The 16,238-nt window shown below is 28.3% G+C and overlaps 1 protein-coding gene across 2 annotated transcripts in view; it reads left to right on the top strand.

Annotated features, from left to right (window-relative positions):
* LOC130674589 (dymeclin) overlaps nt 1–16,238 on the top strand; it is a 34,569-nt gene continuing 18,331 nt past the window's right edge. The window contains exon 1 of one of the 2 annotated variants that reach the window (XM_057479960.1): nt 1–19. The gene's annotated coding sequence lies outside the window, so the exon portion shown is untranslated. The remainder of the gene's footprint in view (nt 20–16,238) is intronic. The other variant, XM_057479958.1, reaches the window with a different exon arrangement.

Here is a 16,238-nt window from a genome sequence, read left to right as displayed (position 1 = left end):
GCTAAAATTAAAATTGGAGGTAAAATTTAATTAATTCAGGCCGCTGATTAATTATATTAATCTGGCAAATTAATTATAATATATTACTTAATATCTTTCCGTTGATCTCGCGTAAAGAAACGGATAGTTCAGGCTCTCCAGCCGTTCAATCTCGTGTTCTCGAAAGTTCCGTCGCATCATTTGTCGTTAATATCTGGTCTAAACTCTATAATAGTTATTCAAGGCTCCCTAGCCAGAATAAAATAAAATTATCGCGTAAATAATCCGGTCATTAAAACTATTAATTTATTAAATTATTCCAGGCTCTCCAGCCGTTATAAATGAATTTATCCGGAGACACGGTAGTGTCTCGCGCCAAGTACGCGTTCCAAACATGTTACAACATGTGTGTCGCGTCGGTGTGAGACGACCGTGTCTCTATTCTCGAACCATATGTCACTTTAACCTCACTCATATTTTAAATCCAAATTAATAAATTATTGGGCTTTGTCAGCCTATAATATTAGTTGATTTATTCATAATTATTATATTCCTATTTAATTTTCATAAATTTAAACTGTTTTTGTTAATTTAATAAAAAATTAAAAATTACAAAATTTTGATGCCCCCGTTTTTCGGATCTAACGAAGAAATTACTACGATAAGACGAATTTTCGGCTATTGGCTACCTTCATGTTACACTTGATGATATGAAGTTAGCTTATGCTTACTTTCCAGCTAAATTCTTCTCCTTCGATTTAATAGCAATTACACGTCAAGTTCTGTTTTTTATTTTTCTGAATACTAGTTGAGTGCAATATACAGTGCAAGTTAACAAAAAATCTCACTGCAAATCTTTTGCTGTTTTACGTCAGGTGTACATTTTGAGCAAGTTGACGTCAACTTGTAGACCGAGTCTAAAGATTTGTAAAGAGCAAGATTTGTGGTAAACTCTCTGTCATTTGCACTGTATTTCACACTAATGATGTAGTTAAAATACTAAACAACAGAAGTTGACGTATATTAACTGTTATATTGAAGAAAAATTTGTTCACCCAGGAAAAAATGTTTTTATAAAATTTTATACAATTTTGTAAAATTTTATAAGATTTTATAAGATTTCACAGCAAAATTTTATAAAATTTTACCAGTCCATTTTCTGTATAATAAAATTTTAAAAAAACATTTTTTCCCGGGCAGAAATTTTAAAATTCACCCCTGATAGCCACTTTATCCACAAATTAACTTCAAGCTACTGCTGTATTCTAAAGCCAACTTTAAGGCTGGGCCGCACCTAACGAAGTCCTGAATTTAAGAATTCTAATTATTTATTAAATAATTATCATAACAGCAATTTTAGTAGCTTCCGACTAAAAGCAGAAGATGAACTTCCTCGGAAGATTTTCATCATCCGAGTCCCATAAATATTCATAAAATAATTAGAATTCTTAAATTCAGGATTTCGTTAGGTGCGGCCCACCCTTAAGGAAAGTGTTGGAGAGCAACCAGTTACCTTTAAGTTGACAGTAAATTGTCTGTACCTTGAATTCAATTTGATTACAAGTATTACTGCCAGTCAATGACGTTAAGTTGATTGAGTTTCACTTCAAATTAACGGCAAGTTTTTCTATCAAATTACATTCAGATGACGGTGGTAAATTCGCATCAACTTGCACGCAAGTATTCTCCAGCCAAGGCTTGCCAGAAATTTGTCGTTAAGTTAGCCGTAAATGTTTCACTGCAGAACTTGCTGAACAATTATCTTTAAAGTGTGGCTATCAGGGATTCTGCAGCAGTCTAGGATACCAAAGTATCAGCTCCGAAATTGAAATGATACTTTTAACATCTCGATGACTACAGCATATATAAAAAATATCAGTCTAACTTTTAGCTCTCATATCATATACGTAAAATAACGTGTACAATTGACGTGAAATTATAGCTGTTTTATACCAAGTTTATATGTGATCTTATGTGTGGGAGAGAGCAATAAATTAAAATGACGCTTTTTGCGTACTACACTGAGAAAAAAAAAATACTTTTATCAAGAAAATTTACTTGATACAAGAACATAAATTCTTGATAATTTTCAAAAATATATAATTTTGTCTCAAGAATTCGTAAAATTGAAGGAAACAATTTTTATTTAATTCAAGTAAAGCTATTCTTTTGTTTACCCACAATATAATATCAAATGCATATAATAACAAAAATAAATTTGATGCTCTTTTCTCAAGAAATTGATAATTAACAATAATAAAATAAATATTTTGAACGGATTTCTTGAACCAAGAAATTCTTGTTTGGAAAATAGTATTTTTTTTTCTCAGTGTAGACCTCATCGAGGTGTCAAATGTTTCACATCAAGTTTTGAGTTAGAATGTTGATCATCTAGAAAGCTAGAGATCTAGAGAGATCATTCTCGCCACCGGATTGGTCTAGTTAGATTTCCAAGTGTACGACAATTTTTTGCTAAAGTCGTTATCAGGATATATCCTCATTCCGTTGCAATGACCCTAAAGCCACTCTAGGTAGAAATTGACAGTAATTTGACGTTGAAATTACCTGAAATTTGCTGCCCGAGTTCAACTTGCCCGCAGGGTCAACCGATAGACCAATTTTTGTTTAGTCAATTTTTGAAGAGAATTTGCATTCTAATTCGGGTAGTAGATTTACGTCAAATTGTAGAGAAAGTTGCATACAAACTATCGTCAAAAACGGAAAAGTCCGAAGTTGACGGATATTTGACGAAAAATTCAAGGAAACTTTTGTAAAACTTTTGCTAAGCAAACTGTGCTATTAGGGGAGTTCATGCTTACGCTGTCAATTTAGAAGTAAACCTTATTTTTTTACCCTTTTACTGAAATTTTCTAGTTATATTCTCTGTAAAATTACCTCTTCATAAGAGGCGTAAAATTACGCTGACTTGTAGTTCATGTTGTACCCCGTATTTTAGTCAGAAACAGAAATTTCTCAATTGACATAGAAATGTCTTAAGTTGGCAGTGATTTATCGTCAAATCGCGGAGATTTATCATTATTGCTAACCTAAGCATCTGGTAACTTCAAACAATTTATTAGTTCTCGTTAATATATTTGATTTGACTCTAATTAATTAATTTATAATAATACTGTGAAAAAGCAATTGATAGTTTTTTATTAATTCTGGCAGTTAACAGGATATTTTTCATTATTCAAATTTTATTCATAAGGTGAGTGATAAAGATTTGATTTATTATATTGCCATCAATTTGAAGTGAAACTTTCAATCAACTTAACGTCATTGTCTGACAGTAACACTTGTAGTCAAATTGAATTCAAGTTACAGACAATTTACTGTCAACTTAAAGGTAACTGTTTGCTCTCCAACACTTTCTTTTAAGTTGGCTTTAAAGTACAGCATTAGCTTGAAGTTAATTTGTAGATAAGGTGGCTATCAGGGTTAATGACAACTATTCCTAATAGCCACTTTAGTTTGAAATCAACAGTAATTTGACAATTGAAATGACCGAAATTTGATGCCAGAAATCGCTGACAATTTGACAACAAAAGTCAGAAAAAAAATTTGCGGTTAATTTTTCATCAATTTAGAGGTAACTTTTGTTACTAGAAAAAAAACCCTAACAAAAGTTTCCTTTCCTAATAGCCACCATAACCGCAAATTAACTTCAAGCTACGGCCAAAATCTGAAGTCAACTTAACAGCAAAAGTTGAAGAGCAAAAAGTTGCGGTTAAGTTGTTAGTAGATTGTCTGTAACTTGAATTCAATTTGACTTCTGACGTTACTGTCAGATAATGACGTTAAGTTGATTGAAAGTTTAACTTCAAATTATTAATCGGCAAACTTCATAGCTAAGACTTGATGTCAACCTAATTGCATAAAGTATGTGAACAATTAATGAATGTTAACTTGCTATCAGTTTAGAAGCAACTTTAATTTTTTATTTGACTTTTAAAAATGAGTTGCAGATTCGGTTTATGCATATATGTATATACATAATATAATGTGGATAGTTGTCATTGACTATCAGATTTAAGTATTGTTAAACAAATAATAAACTGTGTCTTAAGAACAGTTTTATTGTTATTGGTTTATTTGTATTTTAAAAATATTTCAGACCGATTAATTGCTCTACAAAAAGGAATGAAATCCCACCAAAAACAGATTCTCTGTAAAAAGTTGCGCCAAGTACACGTTCAACATTAATCTTAGACTACATTAAAAATAATATTCTTACAAAAAAAACTAAAATCATAAGAACACCAAGTACCTTAAATTTTTTTTAATTTATTAAAAAAAAAAAAATTATCACTATAAAAATTAAAAAAAAAAAAAAAAAAAAATACTTGAACGTACTTGGTGTGCGTTATGCAGAAAATTAATTATTCGGTCGTGTTATATCTTTTGAATGTTTCACAGTTGAATAATATATTAAACTGCCTTTAACCGCGCACACCAAGTACGTTCAAGTATTTTTTTTTTTTTTTAATTTTTATAGTGATAATTTTTTTTTTTTTAATAAATTAAAAAAAATTTAAGGTACTTGGTGTTCTTATGATTTTAGTTTTTTTTGTAAGAATATTATTTTTAATGTAGTCTAAGATTAATGTTGAACGTGTACTTGGCGCAACTTTTTACAGAGAATCTGTTTTTGGTGGGATTAATTGATCTTAAGATTAATACAGGCTGGAATTTATTCCGTCGGCCGCATTAATTCTAAGATTCATAAATTCAATCGATTTACTCTATTAACGTCAATAAAATCGGGAACCGCGTGACGCCAATTCACCGGTCGAAAATTCTAGTCAGCCCGAAAACAAATTCTAGTCAGAACGTGATTATTAAATTAATTTTAAGTTAAATAAAATATCTAAAATTTAAGTGAAAGTTACTAGAATTTGAATAAAGTAAATTGTGAGTAGAAGTGAAACGGATTATTTTAAAAGTGAAATAAATTCATTGTGAAAATTGTTAGTGAAAAAAATTAGAGACTGAAAATAATAAATGTACAAAAATTGTGGCAAATTAGTTATAAAAGTTAATCAGAGAAAGTTAATTAGGAAATTTTATAAGTGGAAAAGATTAATTAATTTATTAATTATATTAACCAATAAAAATTAATTAATTGATTGGAAAGGACAGTAAATCATAGAAAGAATAAATTTATATTGAGTATTGGAAATTATGAAGTGTTGAAAAATTGAGTGAGAAAGTTAATGAGTAGAGTCACTTAGTTATAGAGTCAAATTAGAATAAAGAAAACTGTGTCTGTGATTTAGGTCCGGTGGACATGTTAAGATTAGATTGGTTATACATCCAGGGGATGTTTTAATTGTTTAAGGAAAATTTTAGTTAATGTCCAGAGGACAAAATTATTAATTGGTATTAAGGTTCAACGTCCAGGGGACGGTATTTTAATAATAATTATTAAGGTTAATGTCCAGGGGACAAATTAATAAGGTTTAACGTCCAGGGGACGATTTTTTAACGTGGGAGTGTGTGTGTGGAAACGTCCGGGAGACGTATTAGTTTTGTCATAAGGAAAACCGTCCAGGGGACGAGGTTATTAGTTTGTCATAAGAAAAACCGTCCAGGGGACGAGGTTATTAGTTTGTCATAAGAATATAGTTTGCCATAAGGAAATTAGTTTGTCATAAGGTAATTAATTGTTATTAAGGGTTAAATAAATAAGAAGCAAGGTGCTTAAAATAATTGAAATTGAAAGCAAAGTTTTAATAAAATTTATTTCAGCCTGTTCACTATTCCTCTCCTCTCTCACAAAATATAAAATTTACGAACGACCCTGAGCATATAAAATAATTACATTAACATCCGGTTCTGGAAGGCCGAGTCCATCTTCCAGTGGCGCCCTAATATTCGACCATAATACTTAGGTGCGACCAGACTTGGCAAGCTAAACACTCTGTCATAAAATAATGATAATACTGAATAAAAAAATTTCAAAGTATAGCCGAAATCTAGAAAATTCCTCCGATAGTCGATAGTGCCCTTATAGAAAAGAACAATAGGCTCAACCTTGGCCAAGGCTTGGCGCGAAACTTATTAACTGTGGGGAAAGCTCTAAATCCAAGCTTGGCCCAAGTTTGTCTAAGCATCGAAATGAGAAAGCATTGAAATCTCTAATACTGAGCCAAGACTGTATCTAAGTATTGGCCCAATATGGAGAGCAAGTATTGCGCCCAGACTGGTAGCTAAATAGTGAAGCACCTATACTTATTAAAAATAAATTCTCATAAAAATATATATCAGTATAGACGAGCGTGATGGTAACATATGAGAATAGAGAAATCGGATAAATCGATGTAACTTTTTTCTTTTGCATGTGCTGGGTCTTGAATCTTGTCCTTCATGACTGCTGGGCAATCGTCATCCATTAGATTGTTACATTATACGTAAAATCCTCTTTAATTAATAAATTGTTTATAGCTAGCTGAAATTTTTTTTAGTGAACTCGAAAAAATTGATTGGAAAATTGACTCTTGGACCAAGGCTGGCAAACCGAAGCTCGTTGGTCGAGTAACGGGATAATGTTATGACAATGTTATTAACTTGTGAATTTGAATAATTTTGCATGTTAAATTAAATCTATGGAAAAATTATGAAAAAATTTATTCAAGTTTATCAAATTACAAAATGTATTCAAAATATATAATCATAGTGATTAATCTTATTAATTTATTTTTTATTTTCTCTGTAAATTTTAAAAACTAACATTTAATTTTCTTAATTTTTTATACTTTAGTATAAATAATGTTAATAATAGTAAAGTAAAAAATAATTCTTCAGTGGCCAGTAAATTTATCACTTGATCCGGATGAACTACACCTGAAATATCGTAGCACCGCAACGTCCAAGTTTGCAAGCCTTGCCCAAGAGTCAATTTTTAATTTTTTTTTTCAAAATAGCCAATTATTTTTTTTAATTATTCAAAAATAGATATGTATTTGCCATTTAGTGAATTTTTGTTAAACTATCAATTGAAAAATTTGAAATCTGGGTAAAAGGAATCTGTGATAACGGATGCCTGGGTAAAAGAAATCCTGTGTAATCGAATTTCTGGGTTAAAGATATTCTGGGTTATAGAATTTATGGGTGATAGAAATTCTGTGTAAAAGAATTCTGTGTAAACGGATTCTGAGTAAAAGAATTCTGGGTAAACATAGATCTGAGTAATCGGATTATGGGTCACTGATGTCTACCCATTATTTTGTATCGGTACCTGCGATTCATTCACGGGTCAGAAAATTTCCCCTCTCCATGAAAAAAAATGTCATTGGCTCGCGGATACCGATGCGACTATTATTGTTATTATTTTTTTCGGAACCTACGATCTAACAGAATTTCATGTAACTCTCACTATTTTTTCTGATTAACCGCATCCCAAATTTTACCAGTAATCTTTTACAACGGAGATTCGGGAGATCCGAGCCCTGGTCCGTCTTGCCCATGTCCGGTAAATTGGCTATATACACCCTAAATCTTTCAATCTTTTTTAAGTAGAAAATAAACTTGAAAAATTGATGTTTGAAATTATAACCCGAAACCTGGATGTCAGTATACGAAATAAATTTTATCATATGAAAAAACCATATACTGTCGATAATATATAAAAAAATATATGGTAAATAACTGACACATATGTGGCGGCAAAATTAATACTATTGATTAATATATGATTTATAATATATAATAATTGATACGTTTAATATTATAATAATCCATATCATTTATAATATATGTAATTATATACATGTGATATTGTATCAAAAATTATATGTCCGCTTTATATATTAATTTATAACGGAAAATATATGTTTCATCTTACAAATTAATTTATAATTTCAATATTATTATAATCCATATAATTTATAATATACGTAATTGTATACATATGATATTACATCTAAAATTATATTCTAGTTTTATATATAAACTTCAATATTAAAATAATTAGGATATTATTATATATAAATAATTTAAAAAATACACTCATACCAAAAATTAAAGGAACAAAATAATTTTAGAAATTATTTAGTGATTTTTGCAAGACTGTATAACTTCATGAAAATTAATCGTATCGAGATTGAAAAAAAAGCATTTTATAGCTTGAAATCTCTAGTTTTATATTTGTGCAAATATATTTATATATTTATATAAACATTTATCCATATAAATATATATTTACATATATTTATACAAATATATGTGAACATACATTTATATAATTATATATTTACATGTATAAATATTATATGTCAGTCATATAATTAAATCATATATCTTATCATATAACTTAAAGTATCCTCTTCTAAAAAGTTGATGACCGGATGTCGTATCGTTTTACATCACTTCTGTGACTATTTTATTCGGTTGTCGATTGGTCGACCGAGATAATGGCGGGATTTCTGAAAGAATGAAGGCGAGCGAAGCGAGCGTGTTATGTCTAGTGGTATAAAATATTATAAGCAATATTTATAAGTTAGCATGTAAAAAAAATATATTACCAATATATATGTTGCAAATTATAAAATCATATAATATTTCGGCAAAATTTTGTATATAGCTCTATATGTGACTTTTTATAATTCCATATAATTTATCATATATTTTGAATCATACTGAAGTTCATATATTGCTTTTTCATACGGGACGCGTCAAAAATTTTTTATTTTTAAAGTACAATCCCGCATGGAAAAGCTATATATTGTTAACAGTATATAAAAAAAAATATGGTGAATATGTGAAAAATATATAGCGGCAAAAATATCTGTATTGAAAAATATATGTTTTTTACATATATTGGATTATATATTTATAATAATACATTTACTTGTATATAATGTTTTGTATTTTTCTATATATATAATCTCGTATAATGCTCAATATATTCTTGTCATTTATGGATAGCATATATATAATTTATAAGTATAATATATTTCCATATATTTTGACTCGTATAATTAGTGGTATATATGGTCCCTAATATACAATTGATAATATATGAAAGAGAATTTATATGTTTAAATGTATGGTTTGCGGTATATTGGAATTATATTTTTCCAATGTATTAAAACTCATATTTTTCGCAATAATTGAAAATTTTATTTTTTAATATACTTTTTCAATTTCTACACAATTACTCAAAAAAAATCGGTCTGTCAGTTCACCCTGCGGGCCAGCCCCAAAACTTCCCGCTGTTTTCGAGCTCAAGAACCTCGAAAACATTCTTGTGAAAACATTTTCGAGCTCTTCGAGCTCGATAATACGTTTGTATGCTGTTGTTTTCGAAAAAACACGTTTTTCACCATTTTTTCTCCAACGATATCTCTCAAACGAATAAACCGATTGAGATGGTTGAGGTAGCAATCGACGCGTTTTATCAAGTTCTAAAGCTGATCAACTTTTGAATTCGATTTATCGAGTCGATTATGAGATATTTCAGAAAAAATACAAAAATGTTTTTTTTTAATTCTTTCGACAACGGTTTCTCTTGAACGAATGAACCGATTTTGATGGTTGGGGTGGCATTCGACGCGGCTTATAAAACTCTAGAGCCCAGTCCATTTTGGAATTAATCCATCAAGCACATTAAAAGTTATCCAAAAAAAACATTTTTGAAAAAACTTTATTTTTGGAATATCTCTAAACGAGCCCTACCGATCAAGCTCAATTTTCTCACGGATTCAAGATATTGACAATCCGCGTCGAATGACACCTCAAAGTTCAAAATCGGTTCATCCGTTCAAAAGATACAGGTATTTACATACGTACGTACATACATACACTCGGACATCATCGTGAAATTAGTCAGAATAGCTTCCTAGGACCTCAAAACGTCGACATCTGATGGAAATTCGATTTTCGTAAATCGGACCGAAACCAATAACTTTCCGAATTTTTGAAAATTTTCAATTTTCTTAGCGGGAAGTAAAAAAAAATATTTTAAAATATATATGTAAAACATACATAAAAAAGTTAATATTGATAAATATATTGGTAATATATTCTAGCAATATATTTTTTTTCAATATATCATCATATATTAATATTATTTTACATATTCTACAATATATCACATTATAATATTTATATATTCTATCATATATGTTTTCATGTATAAAGTTTTTTCATACGGGTATATCAGCCGACAAAGAATTCCAGACATGTATGCCGTGCATTAAAAAAGATTTCTCATATATTGTTGAATTAGTTCTAGGTAATCTTAAATAATCTTGCCTAATGTCACCTCTACGTAGTGTAATTGGAAGTAATTCTCATTTGCAACTGAATAATTGTCGATAGTCCATATGAATCTCTTGATATCGATCGGAATACTACTTTTTTTAAGTTGACATTAAAACGAAAATAAATAGATAACAATGCGGATTTTGAAAAAACTTTATTGATAATAATTTGTGAGGAGTAAAATTTTCTATAAAAAAGATTTCATGATATTTTGTGATAAGTCTGATAGTTTCGCTGGAAAACTGAAGAGATCTCAAAATTTACTATGAATTTGATATCAGGCACAATAACTTTTGAACAGATGAATTTATCAAAAAATGATACGAAACTTTTTTTGTAGAGCATTTAATTCTCTACGAGATTAGATCTTCAACTTATCTGTACAATGAGCTATTGCTGAAGTATAAAATTCTAAATAAAAAAAAAAAATTTTTGCCATGTTATTTAAATGGGGCATAGGAAATTGTGATTATAGTGACCTCGAAATATTAATATCAAGAGCTCATATTCTAACAGTCATCTTATTTCACCTCCCCGCAATGAATAATAAGGGGTTTTGAGAAAAAAAATATTCGATTTTCTTTATTCAGTCTAATATACTCTCTAAACATGAATTAGTGGAAATTTCATTAATTACATTAGTGAAGGAGTATTCACTTCATAATCAGTGTATTTAAATAACAAATTAGTGAATTCTCACTAATAAATTTAGTACTATAATTTTCACTAGCAAATTAGTGATTTTCACGACTGAACTACCGATATTTTCATAATTTCTACAAGTCAAACTGTTATTCACTTCTTAATTTATGAATTTTACAATTTCACTAGTAACTTTAACTAGCAAATAATTAAATATTTTACTAGATATAAATATAATTAATAATTATGGTGCTATTTTTAAAAATTTTAATAAAAAACTTTCAAAATAAAAAAAAATAGAAGTACAGAACAATAATATATTTATATGAAGAGTACGTCAATCATAACATCACGGATTTTTTATTTCTTCATCAGTTATTGTTTGGTATCATAACGAATATACTATTTACACTCACGGAAGGATGTAGGTTCGAGCCCAGCAGTCACCGGGATTTTTTCATCAATCAAAATCATGTATACTTCTTCTAAGTAATGATTCTAATACATTAATCACATTTCGGATCTAATTACAAGTGTCTTATATTTTTTTTCGCAATATAATATTTTTTTTCACCGATGAAATCAGTGAATTCCTATATTCACTTTTCAATTTAGTGGATTCTCATATTCACTTATCAAACCAGTGAATTCCAATATTCACATATTCATTTAGTGAATAGTCACTAATTCTGCGTGGTGCGATTGTAGCATTCACAATTAGTGAATATTCACTTGAAATTAGTGAAAAATCACTAATTCATATTTAGAGAGTATATAAATACGTATATGTCTATATATGTCTGTGTAAATGTACACATACAGTTTTTCAGGTATAGTAACCATTAGTTCAAACAATAAAATTTCATAGTGCCTTTATATTTAAGAATATGCAGATAAAATTTTACCGGATTACTTTTGATAAATATTCTAGGTACTGACTATCTGTATACTCCTCATTTAAAATAAGCTCAATGCAGACTTTGAATAGAAGATTTCGACACGACAGTGTGTCGCCAGTTTCAAATAGATTTACAATGTCTGAGATGCATTGTTTAAATTAATTTTCTTAGCAACATATTTTGGATACTTACGTCATAAATAAATTTTTATTTTGTGTAGGACTGAAATTTGTAAAATAAACGATGAATTATTTAATTACTATAGAATATTTTGCAGTAAAAGCGGTTATATTGTATTAAAACTGCTTCTTAAGTACATACAGAGCAGAGTGTTCCAAAAAAAACATTTGATTTTTTTTTTTTCAAGGGCTATTATCTCAAAAGCTTTTCTTAAGTATGAAAAAAAAATCCCTCCAAAGCGCAGCTTGATATCTCAATTCTTCAAGAAGCTCGATGCATTTATATTTTCCCATTTAAAAAACACGTAAAAAAATTTTATTTACGTTTTCATGCGGTAAAACTACGAAAAAAAATTTTCTCTGAATTTTGCATCAATTATTTTTGTAGGAAATTTAATTTTCTACAAAAAAAGTATTGAACTAGTTTTTTCGTAATCCTAACGGGTAAAAAGTTATTGAGCTTTCAATATTCGCTATAAAAGAAAATATAATTATATGTATATGAAGAGAATTAAATTCAGTATCCATCCGCAAGTACTAGTTTTAATTGAAAAATGTAATGAATTTGGGACAGAAGATGAAGAACAGAAACAATATCTGTTACAAATAGTTGCTGATCATAGGAAAAAATATCCAAATTGTAATAAGAAAATTTATAAACGATTTTGATTAATTTCGAAATAAATAAATACATGTAGTCACCAAAAAAGTTTTCAAAAAGTTGAAAATTATTTCAAATCTATAAAAATTAAATAAATTATCTAGTACTGGTGTCAATTCCATTAAAGAGTTGCTCTACAACTATCTTCCTTCAAATTTACTTAGTAACGAGTACTTAAAGCTCAATAACTTTTTAACCGTTAGGATTACGAAAAAACTATTTTAATACTTTTTTGTAGAGAATTAAGTTTTCTACAAGAATAATTGATGGAAAATACAGAAAAAGATTTTTTTCGTAGTTTTACCGGATGAAAACGTAAAAAAATTCTTTACCCGAGTCGAAATTTTTTTAAAATTAAACCCTGTTTCAACCTAGTATAGTTTTTAGTCTGAACGTCAGGTTGGAATGGGTTTTAGAAGATAGAGATCTCCATTGAAATTAAACCCTATTTCACTCCAGTTGCGCCTACATACGTTCGTTTTCAGGCGAGTTAGGTTGAAAAAGGTTTTAAATTTAAACTCCCTTTCGGCCCTCTTCATGCTCGTTTCCAGGCGAGTTAGGTTGAGAAAGGGTTTTAATTAAAACCCCGTTAGACCCTAGTTCGTCTGATGACCTATATTTACGAATATCATGATCTACATTTTTTCCACTAAATTTATAAATAATATAAGAAAATTATAAATAAAATTATACTTTGAAATTAAAACAAAATTAGTTGAATAATATCGCAGAATTTTACTTTTTCCGTGTGTTTTCAATTTATTTAAGATATACCTTTAATAAATTACCTTATAAAAATATATGTTATTATGAAAATATATATTTTTCTAATATGATATTTATAGTTTTAACATGCTTATATTATTTATAAAATCTGTATTTAAAAAAAATCCAAATATTACGATATTATTCAATTGACTTTGTTTTTATCTATAAGTATAATTATATTTATAATTTTTTTATGTTATTCATGAATTTTTAGAAAAAAATCGATTAACATATTCGTGAATATATATATATATATATATATATATATATATATATATATATATATATATATATATATATATATATACTAGGGTGATCCAAAAAATAACAAATTTTTTTTTGTCTACTTCTTTGAAAATTACAATTGAATAATCAATATTTTATTGGTTGATTATTTTATTACTAAGTTTATGCAATGGTACAAACACACGAAAATACAGTAAAAGAAATTGTAAGATTTTGAAAACACTGTAATATTTTAAAAAATTTACCTTACTATAAAAAAAATAATTTCTAAGTTTTAATCCCCTTTTCATCCTAAACAAAAATTTACAGGTTCGACTAGTGTAGGTTGAAGTAGAGTCTTGAATCTCAAATTAAACCCCGGTTCATTCTTTTTCAACCTTATTTAAGGCGTACTAGGTTGAAACAGAGTTTTAAACTTCAAACTAAACCCTAGTTCACTCCTCCTTACCCGAATTTCAGGCGAGTTAGGTTGAAAAAGGTTTTAAAATCGAGGCGGCAAATACCCACATCAAAAGGTTCAGGCGCTACAAGGCTCAGATGGGGTTTTAATATTTCGACTCGGGTTGAGCTTTTTGAAGAATTGAAATCAAGCTGCGCTTTAAGGGAATTTTTTTTATACCTTAGAGTAGCTTTTGGAATGATAGCCAAAAAACTTTTTTTTTTTTGACCACTCTAATACAGAGGGATAGTGATAATTATAAAAGAAACTTGTGAAAAATTATATCATTAGAATCTCCTACAACAAATTATTTTTTAAATGAAATATTAAATTGACATTATATATAAAATGTCTTTTCTGGTACACACATGATGTCAACAGTAGTGTAATATGGTATAGGGGAGGCCGGGAAACGATAGCTCATCTAAGCATAAGCAGCTAAGTATTTATTGTAGCTTTTAAGCATCAGTTATATACATACATCCATGTTGTTTCGATTTATCTCGAACAAATCCATTATAATATATCTATAATTACGAAAAAAAAAATTTCCGGGGAACGATGGACCACTTCCAAAAAATAATAAGAAAAAAATTTGAAATTGTTTTACTATTTTCTTTTCTAAATAACTGCATCCTTCAGTTTTACTTGTATTGGTTAAATTATATCAGTAGTTTTTATGCGTGTGACAAAAAAAAAGTTTGTTTCGGAACTAAAAGCCATGATCTTAAATATAATTTTTGAAAAAAATCTTTCAACATTTTTTTTTTACCTAAAAAAAAAAAATAATTCAACTCTTTAGAGATGAAAATATTAAATTTAACCTCAATATACTCTTTTCTTTTTAAAATTTATCATATTCAATATTGTTTTACTCAAAAATTTTTAATATTTATTCTGAATTATTTTATTCATTTATAAATAAATTTACAATATCCTTATGACAAATATACGTATTCTGAAATATTTTTTCTCTGAGTAATGAATTGCAAAATTCATCGAAGATATTTTCTAAAGAATCATAAAATATTAACAAAAAAAATTGTTAACGAATTTCGAAATATGAATAGTTTACGTAATTAGTATAGGACTCAACCGAAAATGGACAATTTGAATTTAACAACAAAAGTATCATCCAAAGATCTGTTATGGTGCCAGAGTAATTCAATAAGAGGATTATAAACGGCGTACGTCGTCAAGTCCATATTCACTTAACGAAATCCTTCGGTGTCTCAAAGATAAAAATACATAAATAACTTGATCGTAAGCATGTGCTATTGTCATTGATCAGTGTGTTGCACCCCGCTGTTATTCACATTCAGGCTCGACAATAGGCGCCGAGTTTTACAATATACTTCAAGTTTTAAAACCTTGGCTAAATGAAACTTTAGCTGCAGTCTATAGTAATTAGATAATTGTAGACGTCGCCTCATTTTCGAAGCCTTTACGTACATTTAAAATTTTGGCGACAAAATTTTGAAACCAGATGCTCACAGTTCCTGATGGACACTACCCATGTAAATAATTTTTATAAATAAATTAATAGTTAATAATAAACAACAAATATTAAAAGCATAAATGCAGTAATACATTAAAAAAAAAAAATATCCATGCTCACATTTCGAAAACTAAAGATGACGTTCGAGTTCTGACTCAGAAAAAACTAATTTTTTAAAACTATTAACTTCACTTTTCATAAATATGTCTCATGACTCCATAGCTAGACTACAGTAAAACATGAGCACATATCGAGATTGTATTTGTGGCGCTTCTTACATGCCCGTATGAAAAAACCATATACTGTCAATAATATATAAGAAATATATGGTAAATAACTGAACATATATGGCGGCAAAATTATTACTGTTGATTAATATATGATTTATCATATATAAGAATTTATATATACGTTTAATATTATAATAATCCATATTATTGATAATATATGTGATTATATACATGTGATATTGTATCAAAAATTATATGGCCGCTTTATATATTAATTTATAATGTAATTGTATACATATGATCTTACATCTCATAATATATTTTCGTTTTATATATAAACTTATAATTTTAATATTATAATAATTTCGATATTATCATACATAAATAATTTAACTCATACCAAAAATTAAAGGAACAAAAAAATATTAGAA

The sequence above is a fragment of the Microplitis mediator genome, chromosome 9 (assembly GCF_029852145.1).
Source record: "Microplitis mediator isolate UGA2020A chromosome 9, iyMicMedi2.1, whole genome shotgun sequence".
Taxonomy (NCBI): Eukaryota; Metazoa; Arthropoda; class Insecta; order Hymenoptera; family Braconidae; genus Microplitis; species Microplitis mediator.
The sequence above is the reverse complement of the archived record's forward strand: the minus strand, read 5'-3'. Positions and strand labels throughout refer to the sequence as shown.